A 25,059-nucleotide genomic window follows, 5' to 3' on the forward strand; every position below is an offset into this window, starting at 1 on the left:
CTTCGCGGGATTGGACAGGAAAATGAAATGAATTTTCCCGTTCAACTCATTTATATAGAAACGTATACCTATATGCGTTTTTGTAATCGAGGATGTTACACAATTAGCCAAGTGCCACAAATAGCGAATATCATTCGTGAAATATAGTTGAACAGAGTCGGATCAAGTGACGAATCGCAAAGTAGTATCAACCTGCCAATTTTCAGAAATTCCGTACAAACGCACTGTGACAAAGCCAATTTGAGCCAAAAGTATATTCTTCTTCGTAAAGGATTACCGAGTTTGCAACTCTGTCAGCGGGCTGTAGAGTTCTGCGAGATCTTCCAACACACCCTCTAAGCCTATCCATTACTGCATGTACTTATCGACGTCAGCTACTTTCAGTACTCAAGTTGTTGATTCCGGGATCGCATTTTTCTGTAGAAATTAGTTAAAAACACCGGACATTCAGTGTGGTCAACTGCAAGAGATAGCGCTGGGAGAATTAATTACAGACTGTCGTGTGGTTTTCGTGTGAGTATAATAAGGTATAATAGTTTGCGATCGTGAAATGACTAGTGTAATATCGTAAAAAATGTTACATTCAAATTTCCTTGCTTGCATCAGCTACAGAAAAACTTGTCTGTTTATTATACATTTATACATTTATACGGCCAACAATTTATCGAAAAACTGCGAAAATCACGAGAAGGGAAAGCCTCTTTAAAAGCTTCGTTAAAAACCGTTGTACTAATTAATAACAAGCACGCAATCATTTCGTGCCGTTTTATTCGCGTCGTTTCATCCGGTTTGCATAAACCCACACCTGCAGTAAAGATTGCGCCAACTTCACATGCTTGCGCTGCGATAGCGAAGGAAAATGATTGCACCCGGTGAAATGTGATTCTGTATCTGATCGCACGTCTCCTGCAAATGCACTCCTTGATTGTTCGATTCGATCATGCGTGTTCATAAGTAATATGTTGTAATTTCTGAAACGACAATAAAAATAATATCCTCCGGGTGATTTCAGCCGGATAACGAGGGCAGATCGACCTTGCACTTCTTCATTGTACTCACGATGTGCGGAGTTGTGTATAAGCAGCATCAATTTACGCTCATGGATATAATTGCCACGAACGTTTCAGTCCATCGAGAAACGCCGTTATCGCTTCCTATTGGCAGGTTACTGTTCGCGTTCAAGGGGTTCGATCATCGCTCAGCTTCGCGTTTCGATTAAATTTTGGACCTAAGCAAATTGATGGTCAGCTACGGGCAATCTTCTGAACAAATACATTTGGCACATGCGACGAATTCTCCGCTCGCGTGCCGATGCTTTTCGTGCTAGATTACGTGAGCACTGCTGCCTAGATGTTTCCTAGTAGTAAGCACGTGATGTATTTGATAGGGCGTTGAACAAAAAAAAAAAAAAAACAAGATAAAAGAACAAACGGTTGTAATTATCGATCTTCCCTTTTTCTGTAGCAATCTTGTAGTTTAGAATCAAAAAATATTTGTATGACGTATGTGAAGTGGAAAGTTTCAAGAACAGGGTAGGAAGGATTAAAATAAATTTTGTGAAATCTGCTATTTTTTTTTCACATACTGACAAAAAATAAACTAATAATCACCTGAGTCCATAATTTATCCGATAGCTCATTCTAAATGCATTTTTTTCGACATGCCTGTCAACGATATGTTCTTATAAAGTTTAATATTTTGTTTTCACTCAACCTCAAATAAAATGAGTCAATATTTTTACGGTTTAAAATTGATTCTTTAAAGTGTCAAGAACAAGTATTATTTTTGGTGAAATTCAATGATGAGCAACCATTTCCTTTAGTAAAGGTAAAAGAAAATATTCATAAGCTATGCGGCGTTACTAGGTGATCATCATACATCATACATAGTATGAAAGTTCGAAATCAGAGTTTGGATGTTCGGATGTTCGGTGGTTCAGAAAGTGACGTTACCCAAAATTTTTTTTCTCTTGACGTCATCGATCTGTAGTAATCGTAACGACCAAAATCAGCTAGCCGAATTCCTCAGTCTGGAAACAACCGCGCAGTAGAGCGGACGTATGAGAATCGCGCTCCGCAGATTTCGTGTACCGGGTTCTCTACCTCCTGGATCCTGCGCTCCGGGTCCGCTTCCTGGTGCAACTCGAGTTCCAGGACAAGCCCTCCGTGGTTTCTGCGCTTCAGGTCCACTACCTGGTGAAACTCGACTTCCAGGACAAGCGCTCCGTAGTTCCTGCACTTCAGGTACGCTACCTGGTGAAACTTGACTACCAGGACAAGCGCTCCGTAGTTCCTGTGTTCCAGGTTCACTACTAGGTGAAACTGGACGTCCAGGATAAGCGCTCCGTAGTTCTGGCTGGCCAGGTCCTTGGGCTGGTGATTTATGACTTTCACGAGTAATTTCCCATGGTTCCTGCGCTCCAGGTCCTCTACCTGGTGGATCTCGACCTCCAGGACAAGTGCTGCATAGTTCTGGCTGTCCGGGTCTTTGACCTGGTGACTTTCGACCTTCAGAACTAATTTTCCGTAGTTCTAGCTATCCAGGTCGTCCACTGGTGGATCTCAACCTTCAGGACAAGCGCGAAGCGCTCCATAGTCCTGGCTGTCCAGGTCCTTGACCTGGTGATTTTTGACCTTCACGAGTGATTTCCCGTGATTCCTGCGCTCCAGGTCCTCTATCCGGTGGATCTCGCCCTCCAGGACTCACGCTCCGTAGTTACGGTTTGTTGAAATTGTTGCTGTACATTCAATATCTACTAACAATGTTATCGACTAGACGTCGAGATTCACTATGTAAATTATTGTGTATGTATTGTAACGTTTTGGCGAACGTCACGAATTAAATACGGCTTCGTGAGCTTAATTAGCGAAGCAATCAAAGGCGGAAATTAAATATTGAGAAAATGTTCTATGGGCAAGTAAATGTTTTCAGTTTAACGTCCGAAACAAGGCTGTTTTTACAATACTATCGGTGGACGCAGCAACCTTATTCATTTTATGTCATATGAAGTATTAGGTACATGTCTTTTATCTGTGATGACTACTATCAGTTGAAAGCGAGCGCGTGGAGCGCAGCGAGCACAAAAACCAGCTACACTAGGTATCCGACCCCGAGCGATCTTTAGCGAGCGCGGGTTTTGAAGCTAGTAGATTTTAATTTTCGGAGCACTTGGGTAAATATTAAAAATGAACTTCAGATTAAAATGAAATATGTTTTTCTCTATTCAATATAATTGAATGGCTTATAATATCACAAACACATTGTCCAACAGTCCATTTTTGCAAATCTATTATGATTCAAGGTCCGGTGCTGACTTCCTAATGTGACAAGTATTTGCTTGTAATCCAAAAGTCATATAACAATTACGCGTAATATCCTAGGAAAATGTGATACACGGATTTGTTTACATATGTCAGCGGTACGCCGGTGTTACAACTAAACTAATTAATTTGTGCAACGGGTGCAGATACACCGCTATGCTTATCTGGCACAAGGAAGAAACTCGGTTGAACTAGACGATAAACGTCAGGAATGAGTTGTCACGGTAAAGGACTAAAATGCGACATCTTGTTAACCATCCCAGAGCCACAGCATCGTCTCAATTATACGCGCGTCAAGTCCCGGTGCGCAAGATACATCGAGTTTGGCGGCTAGATGCAGGCTAGACGCTGCCCGTCCAGGGTTGATTATCTACATTCCCGGTATTCCTGCATTCCTCGTTGCGTTCATTACACCCCTCGGCGTTCCGTTGATCGTGCTCGCCTCAGTTTATACCCCGCGTATAACGGATACTCGCTTTTCTCGACGATCTATGGCAGAGATTTCGTCAGAGTTTATATCGAAACTTTTCTACCCTCACTTGTGCAATGTGCTCTCTACTCTGCGCTTGCACGCTTTAATTTTTAGAAGAAAGTAAAATGACCAGAGTATGGAATGCCGAGGCGATGACGTTCTTCGATCGATGTGTCTCACAAAGATTAAACCATTTTCGGTAAAATTGGTGATACATGAGAAAGCAAACGACGTGTCGAACACGCGGCTAACGATATGCAAGAACGAGCTGTTCGACCGTTCCCTGGGTCGAGTAATTGTAGTAAATATTATCTACGGTCGGCCATTGTCACGCATTGTCAACGGCGTCGGGGATAGGAAATCATAGCAGAGAAATACCTCGGAGCTAAATTGTACTTCATACGCCGTCAGAAGAACAGCTCTCGTGATTTTCTGGTTTGTCTGACCGTTACACGTTATACTTACTCGTCGTTATTGATTGTGTATGGAAACGATGCACCTAGAAATAGAAAGCAGTCGATCAGTTAGTCCGATGTTGAGCGTGATAAATACCGCAAATCTTCTAACGTGTAGCGCATGTTGAACACGTTTGTGAATTACTTGACCGTATGGACAAAACGAACGTTTCTCTCCGATTCGCCATTGCGTGGCGATAATCGGCGCTGAAGACTCGATCGACTTATAAGGAGTCGAAGCAAGTTATACAAAAATAAAAAAGAGAACGAAATATCGCTCGAGTATCTTATTCACTCTCTTTCTTGAGCTGAAAATTTTTCGCACAGACCGCGATACATGATCGCGTGTATCGCGAATATACTCGCGCCTACCGACTATCTTTTAGCGAGAAATTAATTCGGAAGAAACGATGGAAGGCACGGCCATGGCTATCGGGCTGGCCTCGAAACGCGTGGGTCGAGAATCGGACAGGCTCGGGGTGCGCCAATGAGTTATCTCGATCTACACGCATCTCACTTCCATCCAACTTCTCGCGAGGCCATCGACACTTTGGGGGGAACAAGTGCAAAATCGTCCGAGCCTTCTGGCGCCTGCGTGAGTTGCTCGTGTGCGCCTCTTTGTGCATTACACGTATAGACCCGGTGTACGAGGCATACCTATCCAAGCTCGATTTACCTGCAATGCAGTTGCAACGCAGACGAGCTGGGGCAAAAACATTCTTGCAGATTTAACGGACTCGGTCTTATTGGAATCGGGCGAAATTGATCCCTCCCATGAGGCGGAACCGCAAATAGGAAAAGTTTTATTGATAAAAGGAGAAGAAATTTCGGATCCGTATTATATTTTATTAAGGAAGAAAAGTTTCTACAAACTTGCCCATTTGGAAAGCAGAAAATATGAGAAAACTAAGAGCACCGTGACTTTCTTGTTCACTTCAAACCGGAAATAGCTGCAATCGCGGACACCTGTCATCGCCATGAGTGAAATGAAGGATTTTTATGAACGCGATTTAACAACTAAATGATTTTGGCATGCTGACATATTCTGGGGACATCGCGAAAAGGAAATTATCCGCACCATTAGTTGTCTCCATTTTCACTGCAGTTATCAAAATCTGTGTCCGCCTATCAAGATTTGTTGCCAAACCTATCTCTCGGTGCAAATTTCCGGCTAGCTGTTCTAGGTCGGCGTTTCACATCTGTGGCATGATTTTCATCCGGTGAATCAATCCTTGTACTGGCCTAATGGACACACGGTGTAGAGTATGATACGTGCGGTGAGAAGTTAAGTCGTCGCAATTTGTCAGGATTGAGTTGCACTTACGGCTTGTTTAGTCTACCCCTTGTGCGCAAGTCCATAAATAGATTTCGGTGAGCTGGGGAGACCAGCCTAAATTTAAGGTCTCGAATCATCCAAGACTTAGCCTAGGTTAGTCCTAGCCAAACGGTCTGTTTCGGGTTGTTAGTCAGGGTTAACGGGCTTGAGCAAATCCGAGACACAATAAATTCCTAATTGCAGGCTGTTGCTTACGCCTCCCGTAAGACCATGCACTCTCTAAACTTTGGAACCGATTGCTCAGAGATGCACCGATTTTTGGCTAGAATGTGCGATGCATAGCAGCCAGAATTAGCGAAGATTTGTTGTTTCGAATATTTCCCAGTTTCTCTTTGCAGTTTACGAAAAAATATGCATGTCAGATACATCGAAAAATGCATGTTACACTGAAAATAAACGTAAGTCCGATATATGTTGCCTTAAATATATATGAGATATGTATTTTATATAAATTTTTAATATACAGACAATATGTACGGCAAATATTTTCAAAAAATATGTAGTGCATATGTTTAAATCAGTGTGCACTAAAGATTTATTAATCCTGGTCCATTAGACTTGAAAGGCCTGCTAATGACTGGGGCGATATTCCAATGAATTTATTAAAGCACATATATAATAAAGTATTTGTCATCAGTATACATCGTGATGCATTTATAATTAAGCTAGTCGACAAATCGGCCGCCATAAAATAAAAGATCAATGACATCTGCACTGCGAGGCCACTTAATATCATTGCAGGCGTTCCACCGCTCGACAACAGCTAAGTTCAAGCATTTGCTAACCGGGCTGCAGAAAGATTGAAGACCCTGAATAATTTTTCGATTCGCAAATCTGCATATCGAAACCGATATGCTTGGGCTGCCTTCAACAGTTTCATACATCGCGTCGATCACGGTTGAATGATCGATATTGAAGGACGGTATAATATGATCGTAGACAATTGTAAATTTTCACAGTGTACCTTTGGACGATATTTTGAACTATGGTACGCAAATCATTAAGATCAGTTGAAATACATCTCCAATTTTCATTGATCGAACTTTTTTCATTTTACGGATACAATGAGAAAGGCAAATTCTTTGACTCCCCATATTTGCATGCAGCTGTTATGGTCGATTTGACAAGTTTTTACGACCGAAAAGGTGGGATAAAATCCGTTTACTCATATTATTCAAGCTTTATGGCAAGATGATTGCAGCTTAGGCACTTCCGGTCTATGCACGCTTCACTGCTCACTACAGACACGTCGGCACGTCATGTAATTCGCTCTCGGTTCCTCAGGCTGTCTAATTTCATCCCTGTGTCAATTACCACCCTCGATTATTATACCTTCGACTTACATGGAAATTTAGGAAACACTGGATGGAATTCAACGTAACCCGCAGCCGGCAACTGTTAGAATAATGAAAATGAATCTAAGAATCATTATAGCTCCTAAATATTTTACGTGAAATACGGTTTTCAACTCAAGTTCGTTCTTTCTCAAGTTTACGTAAATCTAAGTCTAAAGAATGCCCAATCATATTCTTTTTTTGCCAGGATGGGATCCATCGGGCTTATCTGGTTCTCCTTCTAGCGTTGAGTACATGGCATTAGCCTTTTTTCGGAAGAATATTCACGGTGGTTTTGGGGTAGCTCGTACAGTAACCTAAAAGCTGTGCGAATCCCTCAAATATTGTCTATATATATGTAAGCAAGGGACAGATTTTATCGGGACCTATACCTGCCTTTTAGCCTCCTTTATTTTGCAGCATATGTAATCCCGGTTTGATCCCGATCCCAACAAGTGAGTGTCGGTATATTTTTACGCCGCGTGAACCAACACAGTACCTACCTTCCTACCGTATATATCTCGATGATAAAGTGCTTATCTCCCGTGCGGGAAAAAGGGTAAAAGTGACGATCGATCTTTCCGACTTGTCAAAATGCACAATTTTTCTTTTTCTCAATACGAAATTTTGCTACACAATTATTAGGCAGCGACAACAATCTTGAGCAACTTGGCGATCACTTGTACGTAGTTTGCAAATTCCACGTTGTTATATTTCTGCTTCACTAACCTTGAGTATTTTTTTTCACTGCGCATTTTGACATTTGACGTGAGCTTGCACGAAGTTAAAGATTCGACCTGAAACATCCGTTTGCGAATAGTGAGATCAAATTCTTTGGTTATCCACCCCAACGGCTATTCTTCTTCCTGACACTTTTCTTTTAGTATTAAAGTCCTCGGGAATCCTTCGGGAATTTGGGATTTGAAAAAGGTCTTGAGATCGCACCTGATCAGGAAGCCGAAAGAGCATGAAAGTCGAATTTTATCAGCGTCTGCACGCGCAACGATATGAGATCATTTTCTTTTCCGTCTTCCCCGTTGGACCGAAAGCTAAAATCCTCGTGTTTTAACGGTCGAAAGCTGCAGGAATGGCGTGAAATTAATGCGATGTGCCATGTTGATCCCTGTCCACTTCCTCCGCCACCAATTTACCCTTGATCCGCAGGATTCCCCGAGCCCCGTTCAGGGTACCCGGTAGCACGTTTGCTGTTCTGAGCGTATAAATCTGCGGTGATTAACACGGCCCGAGCCGCAGTCTGGGCCCGTTAAACTTCACTCCATCAATATCACAGCGCTGGCAGATAGTGTTCGCTCGTTTCACTTCGTCCCTCCAGATTCTCTTCCGAATTACCTGCCGTCTGCAGACTGCTCTGCCAAAAGGTCAAAATCAATCCTAAACAGCTAACCGAACTCGTTTACCTTGATTTCAACATTGGTGAAGCGATCACTTTTTCCCTATTTCACTGTATTTTTAACTATCGTAAACACATCAGGATTCGAATTGAAATCAGTCAAGTCTTCAACCGTTACTCGTAATGACAGAACCCTAATCAATCTATTAATAGCATGGATAGCAAGACCGGGAAGTTTTGAAACGTAAAATTACACACGAAGTTGGGTTTTTTTCTGTGAAAGTCTCCAAGTCAACGTCAGCAGATCGATAACCGGAGTTATATTTTAGCTCATCTGTATACCGATGCTGGGTTGGAGACTTTCAGAGAAATCGCTTAGTATAATAACAGGAATTACACTTGGTTCTTTTAAATTAGAACTGACTTATTTTTATACTACTGGCTAGTACCGAATTTGCGACGTTCAACATTTTTAATGACAGTCTTCAGATCGGGGGCGAGTCTCATTCGAGAAAATCCAACCGATAAAGACCGTCATTACCCAGAAAAAAATGACTTTAGTGACGCGAAGGTTACGCTGTCATCTCAAATCCCAGTGAAGTGGGATCCATGAGCAATTTCAGCCTTCAATAATTTCATATACTTATTTTTCGTGTCATAAACGCATAAGATGTCATTTTCATATCTTATTTTCATCACACCAACAAATGACATAATCACGGAATGTGTTCTTCGTGCTGTAGGAATTGTCTGACAAATCGTCCCCAGTAAGTCGGTAATGTGCGTATATTTCTTCGCCTGATGAGACGCCCCATTGAAGAAGGCTCAGGATTCCGAAAAGATTAAGTTATTAGATTAAACCCGATCCGCCCAGCCACTTTATCTAAGATCCGATAAAGATCAAGGCGCAGTACCGGGTCCCTGAAGCCGGAGGCTGCAGGATTCCAAAGGTGATTTCACCCTTTTGTTCTCCTTGTTGCATTTTTCGGCTACCCGCGGATTAATAAGAGCAGGCCCGATCCGGTCGCGTATATCGGTACCATCTCCTCCGCAAAATTGGCGATCAATCCTGCCTTGGGCCTAAATTACGGATATTACTACAGCGCAAATGTGTCGGGAGGAAGATTCTCCTATACGGCGGTCTCGCATGACACGCGAGTCACTGTAACCGGCCCCTGGTACCTGTAGATTGGACCTTCGCCCAATTATTTCGGATTTTATTAGCCCCGGATGATGAATCGGAGTTAATTGATGCTCGGCTCCCTCGCGCAGATTGTCAAACATTCCAACCCTTTGAATCTTCACTGTACAAGAGAATAATCGCACAGTTTTTAAGAATTTCCTGTTGCGTGTATCAATTAGCGCAATGGTCGCGGGGAAAGTTGGAATAATTTTTATTATTCGTTATATGTATGTCTGAGCTTTGGGAAGTGAAGCTACGACTATTTAACGTAGAATAATACCGAACCTACATATGTTGCGGAACGACGGTGAATACCGCGAGCAAATCAACACCGGAATAGCGCGAATGTTCACTTCGAACGCCTCCGGCCTTCCCTTGGGATGTTTTAATTTAATTACAGATTATTAACTTGGACTGTGTAATTATATCCCTCTATATCCGACGGGCTTTCGCACTTTCGTTACGTCTGTCGTTCTCCGGCTCTCGTGCTGGTTTAATTGTTCCTCTTCATTTCCCTCTGTTTGACTTGCGTGATATGAGCTCACACACTATCATACACACGTCAGCGTTACGCATCAGAAAAACAAGCTCAAAAAGTTATCAGCACAATTACACCTAGAATATCAAACAATTAATTAATTATTAAATAATCGATGTAGGTACTAAATATAGTCAATAATTTTCATCTTTAGGTAATTGACTTTGTGCTGCGTGAAATAAAGCTGCACGCTTTTAATTGTTGTGTACCTTATAGGTTTGAAAAGACTCGGCTGAAATCCGAGTATCAACGGTTAAAAGATGTCGAGATTTGTACAGCATGGTGCCAGCAGTCGATCGAAAATCGCGTGCGGGTCACATCACGGGCGTAATTTTACGTTGTATGTTTATCAGGAACAAGGCTTGGTTGCCTTGTTCCCTGATACCGCGTCGATTTCAACCATCCATAATTCTCATTCAAACCCTGCGCAGTTTCTTTCCACACATTTCTCCTCTCTACTTTTCTCGCATACCTTTTCCTCGCGGTACAATCGCTCGTGTGCACATTCCTGATACATAACATGAATATGCAAGTATATAACCTAGTCATGTAAACGGATTTCGATCGGCAAGTGAAAATAATACTCGACACGCAAGCTTATTCTCGACTTGACACGTTCTTTAGGATTTTTCTCCGCGTTCAGTTATTTCTACATTCTATGCTTTACGTTTGATGGTATGTTTACTTCAAAAGATTTGTCACGCATACTTGCGCGTACTTTTCCCGATGGATTGGAAACATTTTATCAAGATTCATCCGGAAAATACTCAGGAGAAATTGGGCCCCTTAAACGTTTAAGTTCGTAACGGAACAGCATTAGTATTTCATTTTGCCGCGACTTGGAGCCCACTTGCAGGACAGCCATCACCGAGACCGATGGGCGTTGGACGCCTAGATAATTGGTCTAAGCGTTTCGTGTTAGAATTCCGGAACTAGAAAGGAACAAAAAGAAATACAAAAAATGGTGGTCGACACGGGTAAAAATCTTGACCTCACAAGGCTGTGAGAATTTTTCGTCCGGGCCACCCAGAAGGCGACAAATTATCATCAGGCTGAAAACAAGTAAAAATCAAAGGATCGCTTATGCCCATCACTTAACTCTTTATAGACACTCGCGGGGATGAATTTAAGGATGAAGATAGTTATAACAAAGTCCCGTATCATTACAACGATTCGCCACAGACATCGGCGTGATATGCAGTGGGCATCTATCAGGTCTAATTATACATTTTACATCGGGCACATTACGGGGAGGATCAGATTTTATTTTTTGTATCTGCTGTAGGGTGATGAATAACGCTGTGTCGTACCACCGACGTCATTGCGTAACATGCCGGTCTCAATTTTCATCGAACTGGCAAAGTTTTCTGTGTATCGCATGTTTCGAGATCTCTCTAGGATAGCTGAAACTTTGACGAGGAAATGCAAGTCGCCAAATGTCGCGATTGTGCAAACCGAACGTCTAGCTGGTCTAGTTTGTCCTTCTACTTTTCTTCTACTTTTTCCCGCACTGTCTTCCGTGCCGCGAGACAACAAAGTTTGAAATCTTGTAGCTGCATTTTTGCTTTAAATACACTTTGCCAAGTTTTGTGCTGCATACGTGCCGCATGGTTGGTACAAAGTTGGTAAACACGATACGTACACTGGGCAAACTTTGCGGAGTATATATAACGGGTGTAATTTAGGTGTATATCGCCGGCGAGCGTGCATGGAAAAGCTAATTCAATTTTATAAGGCCAATCTTTCGTTACCTCGCGCATAGTTAAACGTGATATACAACACGTCAACTGTATTAACGAACCAGTTTATATACGCTCACCTGATTCACTGTATTCAACCCATCGCAGTCACGCACGCGCCGACGAATTAACCATCCAGGTATTCGAATATAAGGCCATGCTTTCGCATCTAACAACTAATTACTATCAACTCGAGGGCTTTGCTCCCTTCCTTCCTCTTCCACAAAACCCAAGCAAAAACCAAGCTTCAAGTTGTTGAAGATATCTCCCATTCGATTCAACAACTTTCGGCACCTTTGGTTTCGTTTCATTTTAAGACGGTCAGAAAACACAGGTTCGATAATCATTGGCGTTCTGGTCAATTCCTATCTGTAGAGTCATCCAAAATATAGAGATCTCGTTCCTTCAAGTGACGCGGACAATTTGGATATACGGTCATGTTGCAGAAACATTTTCCTTCCGTTTTCATCTGATTCTTATATCCCACTGAGCATTGAGGTCAGAGGCTACACCAACCCGAAAAAGAGCCGGTTATGGCAAAGTGGAAGGAGGAAATAGGACGAAAAGGACGAAGGGACGGTAGTTCCTTGGAGGTTATTAGCGAGCTGGCCGGCCATCGGCGAACCGTCCGACGTAAGAATTTCGCCAAAGATGGCATCTCAACGACGGTAGTCGGCGAGCGTGTCTCTTTCGTTTAATTACATCTCACATCGGGCTTTCCCTGAAGGTTGCTACCACCTCTCGACCGACGAAACGTTTATCATTCCCAGCGTTAAGCGTGTCATCGTCCGCGTAAATGTCGCCACCGGGTAAAGCTGCCTTTTATAGTAGGGTTGTGCTCTGTTCGTGTTCGAGCAGGGAACGAGCGGCAACTCCGTGTGAAAGTGAAAGCCACGGTGTCGAGCCGCTCCTGCGGTATTTCATGTTGGAATAATTTGACAAATATTTCACCAATGCGGTACAAGGCGCTCAGGATTTTCTCTACAAGTTGATCATACTTTGACAGAATGTGAGGGAAGTCAGTGAGACGCGCCGTTGCAACTGCAGGGATAAATTATCTTATTGGTCAAAATTTTGATTAATTCGAATTGTGCCAAAGAGTTGGAATCCCGAATTATTTCATTCTGATAATTCGTTGAAATTGAGTTTTCCTGAATGAGGTGTCGAGGTGATTAAGCTCGAGAGAAACTTTTGACAAGTGAGACGATTCAGAATTTTGATCGTTGATCGGAGGGCTTTACCTTCCAGACTGATAAACGCGGATAATTTAAGAATCTGAGCCGCTCGGTACTATTTGGACGCCGAGAAACGAGTCGCGGAATGAGGATCAGCGCCGCATGTACGGAACCCGATGAGCAAGAATGATAAAACAGAATTCCGTCAGAGAGGCGATTCCGTGCTGGAAGTTATATCGAGCGGCCCTCGACTCGGCTCGCAAACTGGCTGGATTACATTTATAAACCTCCCCACTGTGCAGCCCTCTGTCCGCCCCCCATAGCTGGAGGTATTTAAATAAATACACCCGTTGGCCCAACACGCCACGATTTATGAGATTATTAAATTATATTATGTAGAGCACGATGGCGTAGATAAGATTGTTTCGTTCTCCGTTCCGACGGTGTGGAAGGCTTGTCTGCCACGAAATGGCAGCTAAAACCCGCGTTACCGGATCTTTACGGTTCCCCCCGGCGGGTGCGATCCCGCGATTGCACTTACCAAGACAATTAACGTCCGCCCGGCTGTATTGCATCCAATTTTAACTGGCCCCGCGTGGTATAACAATTGTGATGCATTCTTACCCTCGACTATTAACAAGTTTTTGTGATGCCTGGAATAGCCGAGCCGGTGATCGGGATCTTTAACACACGCCGGAAAGCAACTCTAAAACAACTCTGCTGGAGGATCCACTAATGAACCCGGCATCAGGTCAGGAATAAGTTCTTTATTAATCCTGACCCGGCGTTTCAACCTGAAGTCGGAAGACGCGCGCAGGCGGACGGGAAGGATTAAATCGGAGTTTGTCTCATAAACGTCAACCGGTAATATCTCGGATTTTACCGAGATGACGCGTTAATGATCGTGTCTCGAGAATCTTACAGTATTCGAGACGGGGCGCGACTGCACAGCCGTAACGTGTTTACGAAGTGAGACGAACAACGAACGCGCACTTATAATCGCATTAAAACAATGCTTCAAGGTACGAGCAACGGAGATGCGGCACGGCTCAATTTAGGCTCTGCATTGTATCGTCTTGTTGCGCATAATTCTGCTTTGCACGAGGCTTTGCAGCTGAAGCAGAGTTACGGGATTGACATTAAGATGAATGAAACCTTTCCTCAGCCGTTTTCCTTTGAGTTTTCACTCACCCGTAAGCTTCGGTTTTTTACCCTCAAAAAGCTTCAACTATGGCAAGTAAATTTCGTCAATGTTTACCTGGAAGCGTTTAATTCTAAGGATAGCTAAGGGGTATATTTTTTTATGGTCAAGATCAAGTATTCACTATAGCTTCTATCGAAAAAAAAACATCTTCACTTCAAAATCTGACGCAGACTAGTAAAATATTTCACGTGTATAACACACCGCGAGATAAAAATAAATCTTCACGAGTAACGAGGCGGGGAAGCTGAATGGATTAGCTAGTCGAGTTTCACGGATCGTGTGATATCAATTTGATTAAACGCTGACGTGATTCGCAAAGTACAATATGCATATGGATATAAACTATAGTCGAGGTTAGGTCTCCGTCTGCGTGTAATAAAATTTGAGAAGTTGAGCGAGTATCTGCCGTGATTATTGCATTATACTATTGCACCAATGGGATTACTAAGCGATTATAATAATTTGATATGTGAGTCTCGGCACAACGAGCGTCACTGTCATACCCTTCGTGCATACTTGAACAGTTCAGAATTATGCATCACGGCTTGGACGGTGAAGTAATAATCTCATTACCCACTTGTAGATTAGAATCGGTGCAGCAGAAGACTGAATTATTGATGTTTATAGGCGCAGATTCAATGCAGCCGGATGCCGGTGAAGAAAAATTTCAAGTAATTCGCTGCTCAGAGACAGATGTAAAATTCTTTTGTGAAATTGATTCCATTGAAAGTTATACTCCGTAACATGCGCGCGTTCTTTTTACACGAAGAATAATCGACGCCACTGATCTCGATGGGAATTTGGAACGAGAAATGCGAAGAGAAATGCAAGAAAATTGTATGGATTTGATTTTTGTCGAACATTGAGCACCGAGCAAGTGTCCAACCGGAGATCGCCAACGGTTCGAGGCTGCTGGTGGTCATTCATTAGTGCTGGCAGTTAACGCAGACGAATGCCCCGGGCTGAAGCATCCCCTAACTTGCCTCGTTCCAGCTACGTCCATGTTACCGCAGACTAACACGGGCTATTTGTTCGATCCGGTAGAGTGCACAGGGAAAAATCACCGGCTCCCTGACCGGCGAATCAGGCGCTCGATTCCGATTTTAAAGCCTCGCACCAATTAAGGACAATTTCGGTGCAGAAGAGAATCGCGTTTCGAGGGATAGAGCATACTTTGAAACTTTGGTGTAACCTGGTTTATTTTATCGCAGTGGTTTTTGAATATCTTTCCTATGAATTCGTATAGTTTTTGAATACTCGAATTGTTTTTTAACTCGTGAATTTATCAAAATATCGATGCATTCCAACTGTAACTAATATATAACCACAGTGGTCACTAATTTCAAACTCCTATATATATATATTACAGCTGCATTATTACTGTGGCTAAGAAGAATTGAGACTACATTTTGAGGATTAGTATGGAAGGAAAGTTTATTTTTTCTGATCTAATAATCTGTTTATCATCAGACTTACACAATTGGATGGCCTGACTACATACGTTGAGTTTATTAATTTCAAAATCAAAAGGTACCTTACGGTGTACATAAATATTGAGTGTTCTAACGCATGGATGTAATAATTTTACGTGCGGTACCTTAGTGGTTTGTACAACAAGGGATTCAAGGATCATCATTTTATCGCTCAATTATACTTAAGCTGAAAATTTCATAACTGATCGTTGAAAAAATTGGGTAAAACTTGGAAGTTTTCAAAGTTTCGAAATTTCCCCACCAGAGCCGAGGGTGCTGAATCCCTTTCAGCAGTCCGTATTATATAATTAAAATACACGTATTGAAGTACACCTACCCCTCGCGCAGTTTTCACCCGTTGAGAGAACAAAGTTCCCAATCCGATCTCTTATTTATACACCGTAATAATTTAATAGCGAAAGTAAGTCTAAAGTTTGGTCCTCCTCGCGCCAGAGAAAGAGAGAACGAGACTAAGCGCGCGGGGATTGATTGCCGACTCGGTATTTAGCCCTCGCTTCGTAAATAAGGGTGAAGGTATAATCGAGGGAGGAAATTCGCTGTTGACGTCAAGTAATGAGTTATGAGAGATTCGAATACCTCGGTTCAAAGCTTTCGAAAGCCTTTCGATGGGGAAGGCTGATTTTATTTTTTTTTCATTTTCTTTCACTGAAATTTGTTTGTCCTCTTGATCCTAACCAAACGAACGCCAATTTACCTTCTTCGGCATAGTTTCGGGATGGATAAAGATGTCGCCTTTTGAAATGAATGCCCGCCGATTCGAAGCTGCGTCTCACAATATAAACCGCAATTTTGCACCGGCGTTGGATTCTCAGTTCGCTCACAAAGACCGCGAAGACTATTGAAAAGGTTGTTGTAACAAGTACAACACGGGGCGCAACAAAAAGCTTCTAAAGATGCGACTCGAGTCGGTAAAGCATAACGACGACTGAATACCGAGACGTAGAGCTTCGCCTGTACAACTGCCACACGAAAGTTGAAGGGGAATTCCACGGGTGGTTAGGTTAGACGGCTAATGATCATAATTAGAAAGTCTTTCATACCGGTATTCAGGCATTCTGAAACGTGACTAACAGACGTACCTTAAAAACTGATATCCTAGCAAAGACTCGATGTATCCCGTGTATCGTACATGCCTACTTGTATTCACGTCTGCGATACGGTAAGGTAATTACTTCATCAAAGGTTGAAAAGTAATGCAATTACAGGTGGCGCGGTATACCTGCATATTCAAATGAGATCTGATTAACATAATCTAAATGAATGCGGAACAGAGCGTCGTAAGGTAGGAAGAAGACGGGGTGTACCGATGGGATCAAACGATAGGCATCCAATGACTTTACTCCTGTGACCACATCATTAACTCTGCTTATACCAGCGCCACGGAGGAGCTTTCATTGTCTCTCTCCTTCTCTCGCGAAAGCACTCAGGTACGCGTAACGGACGTAAGAACTAGGATGAAAATTTAGCGCACTGCTCGCAGTGGTCCAGGATTCACGCGATACATGTCGTGCCCTGATTTTCGGAAGGTATAGCGCGTGCCGGTGAATCAAGACGGCTCGTAAACTACCGACAGTCCCGGTGTTCAATCACATCTCACACGTCACGGTGACGCGTATCTCGAAAACGGATTCCAGATTCACGGCTCGTGGACGCCGGGTGGAATTGGGGGAGGGAGGACGCCGAGAGATTCAACCAGTCATTGAGGTATAGCTGCATAATTAGAGCTGACACGCCCTCTATCACCAGTACCCACTAGCCAAGTGACATCTCAACTGGCGTATTTGACTATTGATTGCGGGTTTCCCGACTCTCTTGAACCGCCCTGGGTTGGCTCGATGGTACATGTGCGTGGGGCTGCATTATGCACCGGTGGTTTGCTGCAGCACGTACTCAAATACCTTCTCTTCCCCTTCCTAGCATCCTCGACCTCGTCCTCCTACGCCGCCATTCAAACTGGTTAAAGCTCACACGGAGTTAAGCCTCCGCGCCGAGTCGTAAGAGTCAGAAAGTCAGAACGATTTGACTCTGTTAATTCACCGATAAAATTAACTCATCCCCTGATTATGTAATTGAAGTCTACAGGTTGCACGTTTCCATGGCTAAAACGGTTTGTTAAAGCTCGGTGCACGGTTCGATCTGCAATGCTCGACCATCTCTTTCTCTCTCTCTCTCTCTACAATCTATCTTTCTATTTTTTTCTCTACTTTATTTCGTTTGCCCAAATCGTTTTGCAGCAGAAATCTATGAACCTTCTCAATTTTGCTGTAAAGACAGATTTATTCCGGAATAGTATACCTAAGCTGCATTTTGATGTTACCAATCTACTCCCCTTTTCATCTTGTTTATTGCATTTTTCTCCCAAGAGTTTCGTTTTCTTGAATCTCGCCCGTCTCCGCTGTGCAGACGCCCACGGAATACACGCTCTTTGATTTTTATCAACGACGGTATTTGTTGCTTTTTTTCCCTTTATTCTTTAAGGTTTCTTCGCTGCTTTCTTTCTTTCTATTTATATCAACCTTCTTCGCATCATCCGCATGTATGAAATGCTTGAAAAATCTTTTACATCATGTTATCTCACTGATCGCCCGAAAGGACGGTATTTCTCGATAAATTCCAACAACCGAAGTATGCTTTATAAATCGCAATACATATTTTTATGCTGTATTGAAAACGCTTTAGTGTATCACATACGGCTACATCCGCAAAATCGACATTCACCCCGTGTTATTATACATGAATAGTACGTCGTGCTTCAACAATTTTGTAACCTATTTCTCCCGACGAATATCCGAGAAACATTGCACTTCGACTCATATATCCTCCACTTTCTATTTGAGAACAAGAAAATAATAATAATCAGCGGCACCTCAATTACGATTGCACGTATGCGAATGTTCTCCCCCTATCGTCGGTTCTGTCTCGTGGTAATTTCCTGCTGGCAATGCTAAGAACTTTCCCCATTAAATACGTCTCAATAAGATCATTAATTCACAGGCCGTTTCCACCGGGGGTTTGCTGTTTCTTATTGTCAATTTCCGTTAATGGTGGCTGCTAGTCGCTGAAAGTCATTGGCCGTGCCTAGCCGTGCCTTCCCGCCGTCGTCTGTCGGCCCGAGGTTCGAATGCCGGGGTTCCCGTATCTCACCTGCGATACATCAACGTCGCGAAGTAGAAGCGGGGGATTCCTGGCGCTGCTTCTCTCTCTCTAGGGAATCGAACCCAAATTCAGTCAAAATTTACTCCGGCTCCTCGAATCGAAACCGTGAAATCTACTTGTCTAGCGAGCCCTGATTTCCACGGAGGACATCTGCCACTGATCCTTCATTCGCGAAGCGAACCTTTGTACAACCGAAGATTAAAATTTCTTTGTTCTTTCCCTCTCTCTTGTTACATGGAAATTCGGTGAATGTTTCGCTGGTATGAGAAAGAAACAAAATTAAAAAATGGTCTTTTCACCTTAAGATACCCCTTCTTACAAAGTTTTTTCCACGTGCGTACGTTAAGACAGCAGCTATGGGTGGAATAAAATTGTTCCCTTCAACTCCTCGGCAACCGATAAAGCGAGATTAGAAGTTCGCGTTGTATAATTCCGTTTCTGCGCGCACCTACCAGATTCCCGGGATTTTCCAAGATCTCAACTTTGGCCGCCGGGTGGTGAACCCAGAACCCCGTGTCAAGCTTGGGTAACTGATCGTTTTTTTTCCGAGGCGATTTTTTAAACTTGAGTTTTCCGAACTTGCGTTGACAGGGTAAGATATGGCCAAGAAGTATTGGCTAAGACTGTGCGAATTTATTTTTACGAATATATATGCTGCCGTATCGTTTCAACGACAATTTGATAAATTCATTCTGATTTATTTCCCAAAAGTTTTCTTTGTCTGGTTTTGTTTTGCTTTGTTTCAAGATTGGCTATACTGACTCGGTTATGAAGCTTTCAATCTGCAAACTTCGGCCAGCATCAATCTACAACCTTAGTGTGATATACGGAAGTATAAGTAATATACATATCTACATTCAAAATAATGCTGCCAACGAAATATACCGATTAATTCGACTGAATTTCAACATATTTTTGTGAAATAATGCAAAAAAATTATTCAAACACGAGGCTACTTCGTTCAATTCATATTGTAGAATAAATGATAAGGTTCTGCCGATTTTAGTTCACACGTGTTCATTCATGATAGAGAGAGAACAACCGTTAAAAATCATAGATTTGATTTCACAGGATATAGTATCAGGTTTGGAATGAGAGGAGTAAAATTCTGCTGTACTTCAAGTGCAAATCAAAATCATGCCAACGTGAATTATGAAAGGGCCGATTACTTCGTACAGTTTCAAACTACTTCTGAGGTATGCGTCATTTGTATGCTGTCAATCTTTGGAACACACCATCAAGGCCGAATGTGTTTCAATCCAGGTATCATTAATAATTCGAAAATATCTTGAATATTTGAGTGCCATTGGTAAAACGGATGCGTACTGGGATCAGCTGCGTATTCGGGATTCTCGAAGACGTTCCACTTTCGAGAAACGGATTGACTAGACCTCACTTTTGTCCCTTAGGGCTAGGTTGAGAAATAACCGTAGTATATACCGTATAGATTGAATGTCCCTTCGAACTGATCGGTGGAGGACCTTGGAGGGCGGTATCTCTTTTCGCGGATGAGATTTTTCAACCGGACTGAGAGACGGATCCTTTCGAAAAGAGTGGTTCAACTCAGATGGTGTTTCAATTTGAGGAAGAATAATTTCGGACCTTCTCTGAGAAACGCCTCTGACGAATCAACCTTGGATCGTAATGTTGAACAGGTCCATGTTTTGTCTTTTCGCGAAGTTCTAACACCTTTTCAAAATGGTGAATCTAGCGTGGGTTCCTCCTTTTCTTTGTTGTTTCAATAAGGATGGTGAATTGAGCGTGAAGTTGGCTCTGCCTTCCCTGCGGGACAAAATCTAATGGAATACCTACTATTTTCTAAGAGAAATAGAAGAGAATAAATCTTCACCAACACTTTAGTTGAAAACGAATCAGGTATTTCATTCTCTGATGTATTAAGTTCAAAAACAATTTCCATATATCTTTTTCCGATGAAACGACTTCGTAATTTTTTCCCGTCTGTTTATAATGCAAACTCATCCCGTGAAGATTTGAAACTCGTGGATCTTCTGATACTGTAAAACGCTGATTGCAGTACCTGATCGACTTATAGATCAGGCTCACTGAAGCAGATCATAACCGAAAGAAAATCTGTTGGAAGTCATTCAATTAATTTTCAACTCAACGTCAGCTACGGTCATCGTTATTCTCGCGAGAACGCGTACACAGGGTGAAAACAAACGGTTGAAATAGCGCAACGAATTACCCGTGAAATTACCACCAAACTTAGGTAAAATCTTCTGCGCAGGGGAATGAAAAATATACGAGGGGGAGAAGGTCGGATGAAAAGATAGGAGGAAGCCGGAAAAACGAGGGAAGTGTTCTTTTCCTTCTTCTGTTTCATTGGGCGTGAAGTTGCACTCGTTGAACTTATACGGCAAAAAACTTTCCGATGAACAAAAGAATCCTCTTCGACATCCCCTTCTCCTATCTCATCGGCTGATTCTGGTCCCTCAAGACGTGCGGATGGCAAATTGCCGAGCTTTAAAAATACCCGCTGATGTGAAAACAGCAATTACAAAAATAGCTCTGCAGGTGCCAAATGGTCAGTGTAGAATATATCTTTTCCACAGACTGTAAATGAATTCAGCAGAAGCTTTAATCCGGTTACAAAGTTTTCCCCTGAAAATGAATCTCGAGTGAATTCAGTTCGATAAGATTTATTACGATTAAATAATCACAATGATCGATGTTTGCTTTCGGTATATGCACCTGAAAATGCGTGAATTTTTGACTTTTTGATCTAGAAAATTTTAGAAAACAGCTTCTAACCATTTTGTTTTTCTCTTTACGAAAGAACCGAATTCACGTATAAAGGCCGATACAACAATTCTGCGAGTTTTCTTCGCCCGGCAAAGCGGGTGAGATAAGGAAAAGAATTGGGGAGGTAAATAGCGACTCGAAGGTATGGGGGAGGAAGAGTGAACGGGTGAGGTAGGCGGCAGATCTCGCAAAAGCACCTGCGCCAAGGGGGCTACAATTGATGACATGAAAAAACACCCCCAAGGTTTTCCGCTGTCGTTGGGGTCTTACCACGACTCCTTCTTCTCCGCCTCTTCCGCCTCCTCCTCCTCCTCCTCATCCTCTTCATCCTCCGCATCCTCCTCATCCTCCTCATCCTCCTCATCCGTTTCCTTCCTCACTTCCACACGCCCCTACTACCCAAGAGTTTCTACGAGGCCAACTGGCGAAATGTGAGAACGTGTAATTTGCGAGTGTGGTAGCCTCACTCTGACTTGTGATCGATATCGTTTAACACAGGCTGACACCGACGAATTGCGTCACCCTTCATACGCTCGCTTGAATAATACTTCCCTTTTCCAGTAATACAACAGGCAGCATCAATCGATTCATAGATTGCTCATTCCCAGCACCGCTAAGATCCCATTATACACGGTACGTGGAAACATTCAGCACGCTGTAAAATGGTGTCAGTGTAACTTCTGTTATCAGTACTTGTACTATTAATACTGAGGCGTCATTTTCATTACCATCCTTCGAGTTTTTATAATTCATCGTAGACCATGAAAATTCCTTGAAAATTACGAAACTGTATATTGTATTACAAGTGCACAGAGGTATAGGCTCGGCTTCATGATATCTAGCTTGAACGCGCGAACTTCGTGCTGAACTTAACCCAATGTCGTGACAGGCGGTGCGTAAGGTCCGTGAGTAAAATTAAGCTACTAGAAAGTGCGCATGCGCCGAGAAAGCCCTAGTGTGTAAGACTGAGAATTTCAGCTAAGCCCATGCGCCAGTGTTTTACCCCATTGTTCAGAAATTGAGCACTTTACGCACGCTCCATAAGCTTCGAAGATCTAACTTTCGAATAGCATCTATTGGAAAAATAATTTTTTTGAACATTTAAACCACTTTAATTAACAATGTAAATTTTCCTGTGAATTTTCGCTTCACGATCTGATACTTTCCGTTTTCTTGAAGCATTTTCAAATAGTTTTGGAGAAAATGGTTAGCAAAAAAAAAAAAAAAACGCCAAATATGTATAATGCCATTAATATTTCACAGCAATTGCACGATTTCAGTAAATATCACCCTCCAACGCGTGATTATATAACACTCAGACCGGATTAAAAATTCTCACTGTATTGCACACAAAAACATTTTCTTTTGATCTGCCAAAATATCGAAATTTGACAAGGAAAACACGTAATTCCGACCAATTTTCATGATTAACATACAAAGTGTTTGCTTGAGTTAGTTAATTTTGATTTTACGAACTAAGTTTGTATCATCAGTAGTGAAAAATTTGTACATATCCAGAGAAATTTGTCTGCACAGATTTAATTTTTGACTACTTTTTATCACACAGCTGTATAAAACATGTATCTTCCAATTTTCTAGGTGCGCAATTCTGCGACGTATATGACGCCTGTTCCTTGTTGAAAAACGGCGTCGACTTATAGATTGCAATTCGTTTGGAGTACCGACCTCAGGGGTGTGGAGAAAGATTTGGGGGAATTCGGAAAAGCTCTGATGGGTGGGAGTCGAGAAAGTGATGGTTGCGCACTGGGGAAAGCAGAGAGGCAGTCACCGTGAAATATTGTTTTCATACTAATGACTCAAGTTTTTTCAATATAACGGCTGCTGCAAGCTGTTGCTACTGTTAGATTGCTGCACCCACAAGCTTTCGAGATCGCGATATTATATCCGATAAGGGTGAAAGTTCACATGTAGTGAGAGAGAGGATAAGAAAAAAAATCACTCATTGAATGGATTTTGAAAAAAGAATAAAACGAGTAATTACGCGACAAGTCGCGATAGCATGGTTACGGAATTGACAGGGAGCTTGTAAAAATCTGGACGCAAATATTGTGCAGTTGGGTAGAATGATTAACGATCACCGGTAACGCGGCTCGAGCTCACAAAGAGCAAAATGATGCACACGCAATAATTACTCGTAGCACGCGTTTCCCAGATTTTTCATTGTCCATCATTTTTGCCACGCGAAATCATAAAAGACATTGCAAAACTACACCACGCGACCAGAACTGCAATTTAGCTTTGATTAGCATAATATTAATAAACTCGGGCGCATTGGCAATTTAGTGAAACATTGTTTTGGCAGTTTTGCCTTGTACCATATTTTACGAATAGATTTCAATCGGCAGTTTCACCTTAAACAATATTGTACAAATAGATTTCAATCGCCAACAATCGTTTCACCTATACACGTGGATCGTGATCCTACCGCGCGATTCCGTTATAATGTATAGGTATAACAACGCGGTTTAATACCGTAGAAAACAGCCTATAGTGTAGGCAAAGCATCGCGTATACATTATACTTCGTAGCTGCGGAGTTCCCTGGCATATAAAACCTCGCAATTATGACATAAATCATTGTTGATTGCTTTGCAGCGTGGCGTTCGGTCCCGGGGTTAAGGGTAGCTCGATGTAGGAGGTTCGTAGTTAGCATATTACAGTCTTACGAGGGTCGATTGCGTCTTGGCTTCAGCGAGAAGGGGTCGGAATTACCCTTGTCGCGGTCTCGATTCGAGACGCCCGCGTCGCGCGTTTTCATCGCACTCTCAAGATCCAATTCCAAGTGCCAGCATGCAGAAGAACTCAGCTGAGACGATACGTCGAATGTAGAATCGTTCGCTGTTCAAGGGTGGATATATTTTGGCTGGAATAATTGAGACTGGGAGAATATTTGTTTTTTTTTTTTTCACGCCAGAACTAATGTCTAATTGTAAGAAGTGCTTCATACCATGTGATTTACTACCATTTAAATAACTTATTTATGCCAATTTCTTCGTGGAATCTTCCAAAACCATCGTATCAAATGGTTTGACTGACCTCATTTTACTGTAAATAACTTACTCGTTTTTGTATAATTACTTGGAGAATGGGATTAAGCTGTCATTTTTGAGAAAAGGTACAAGTAGTCCTGATTTTATTAATATCTGGGTTTTGGTTGCTGCAACGTATAAAAACTTGCATCATTTCAGAAGTTAACTTGATATATCAATATCAGACCGTACTTGTTATCACTCTGAAGAATTCCATGATAAAATTATATATATATATAATACTATACTATATAATAAGTATGATTTTGCACATGTTATTCGATTAATGAGGCACATGTTGCAAACCACGTGTTAGACTTAAGATCACAATCTCATACTTCGAAGGGACTTTTTGCTGGGCAGAAACTAACATTCAAATCTCAGTTTCAGACGAAAAACATGGCCCGAATTTGACACAGACTAATGTCGGCAAGATATTATAGACAAGTCGTATGCATACGTGCAGTCCTTGAATTTTCCATAGTGAGTGC

This window comes from Neodiprion pinetum, chromosome 4, assembly GCF_021155775.2.
Source record: "Neodiprion pinetum isolate iyNeoPine1 chromosome 4, iyNeoPine1.2, whole genome shotgun sequence".
NCBI lineage: Eukaryota > Metazoa > Arthropoda > Insecta > Hymenoptera > Diprionidae > Neodiprion > Neodiprion pinetum.